We start from the raw sequence: 2,173 nt of genomic DNA on the forward strand, positions 1-2,173 counted from the left end.
GAAAGTAATTCAGTCACCACCAAATTTAATATATACAAATTGAATAAAACAAATATTGATTCGATAACCGTTCAGTTAGTTGATCAAGATCATAATCCGATTGATAATTTTGGTGAGGCATTGACAATCGTGTTACATATTAAACGTTACGGACCTTGATATGGGATTAAAATTCAATATAAACCCGTTACTTCGGGTCAGTTCAACTAGTCATAAGGTTAAAGTGGTACAGGCAACAACAAATAAAGTAAAACAATTGTCAGTGAAAAATAAAAAAATTTTACAAGCTTTGGGTTATCAATTAAAGAAACATGCCCGAGAGTGATATTTTAGATATAAGTTCACAGTATGAAACGGATTCTAAAATCACGAAAATTGAATATCATTTATACACTCCGTATACTATATCTTTTAATAATAACGATGAAATACGTATATCCATTCAGCAAACAGATGTTTATCCGTATCTACACGAAAGCTTTATTTTTTTGGAAGGAAAAATTATGGAAGCTGACAAAGTGAAACTAACTAATAACGGTTACTCTTATCTCTTTGAACAAATACGATTGGAAATCAATGGGATAGAAGTAGATAACACACGTGTTCTTGGAATCACTAGCTCGTTGAAAGGATACTTATCAGGTACACCAGACAACTATAATTGTTATGAAAATTCAGGCTGGAATTTTAAAAACGCAACACAATCAGAAAATGATAAAGGTGAATTTAGTGCTTGTATTCCATTGAAATATTGGTTAGGTTTTTTTGAAGACTATAAAAAAATATTAGTTAATTGTAGATTAGAATTAATATTGACCCGAAGTCATAACGATTTAAATGCTTTAAGTTTCAAAACTGGTGTAACTGCTTCTACAGCCAATGTTACTTTAAACAAAATAGTATCGAAGGAACCACATATCGCTGTTGACGATGGAGAAAGGTTGAAATTATTGAAACTTGTAGAAAAAGAAAAAAGTTTGTTTATTCCTTTTAGATCTTTAGAAACATTTGAATATCCTGAACTCGGAACTGCCAAAAAAGTTGTATGGAATTTAAAAACTGCTTCAAAATTAGAAAAACCAAGATTTATCATAATTGGATTGCAAAAAGGGCGTAAAAATACGTTCTTAAAAGATTGTAGTATATTCGATCATTGTAATCTAACAAACGTTAGAGTATTTCTGAACTCAATAGCTTATCCATACGATAATTTGAATTTAGATTTTACAAAAAATAATTTCACCTTATTATATGATATGTATACATCGTTTCAAGAATCGTACTATGAAAAAAGTATACGGAATTCAATATTGAGTCCTTCTACTTTTCCAACAAATGCCCCCATTATAGTCATTGATACTTCGAAACAGAACGATTCAGCAACAGCCTCGGCAGTGGATGTTCAATTGGAAATTGAAGCTTCAGAATCACTTACGGGTGTAACTGCTTATTGTTTATTAATTCATGATCGTATTGTGGAATATGTACCTTTTACTAGAGAAGTAAGAAAACTTGTGTAATTATAATTCAGAACTAATTTGTATCAATATAAAAATGGTTATTTATTAATTTGTAATATTGACATTAAATATTATTTAGTTTTGTAGTAAGGTTTGATAAAAAAATAATTTTTACTATAGTGTAAACTGTAAACATTTGATGTGTATACACTATACACTAAATAATTTTGTGTAACGAATAAATAGGTTTACAACATCGAGTGTAATCTCAGTTATATGTAACACAGTAAATCGGTGACCCTTGGAAAGAGACCTAGATTAAGTCTTTAATCACTATGTTATTAACACGGGGGGGGGGGGGGGAGATCAATGAACTGTAAACATACAGATGTATACTACTAGCACGGGATAATAAGCGATCAGGTTTATATAAAAATGATAAACTTGATACACAATTAGGTAAGTACAACACATTGTTTCAAATAATATAGTTATACAAGATTCAAAAAATAAAATCATAATTTTACAAGTTTTAACAATAAATTTCAAAATTAAATGATAAAGTATAAAATGTAACATTATTCTATATATTATTTTTATTTTTAAAATCAATGTACAATTTACAATATATAATATCGTTATTAACAAAATTATAATAATATTTATCAATTATTACATTTTTAAATAATTCAATATAAGTAGTACCTATATAA

The sequence above is a fragment of the Acyrthosiphon pisum genome, chromosome X (assembly GCF_005508785.2).
Source record: "Acyrthosiphon pisum isolate AL4f chromosome X, pea_aphid_22Mar2018_4r6ur, whole genome shotgun sequence".
Classification (NCBI taxonomy): domain Eukaryota; kingdom Metazoa; phylum Arthropoda; class Insecta; order Hemiptera; family Aphididae; genus Acyrthosiphon; species Acyrthosiphon pisum.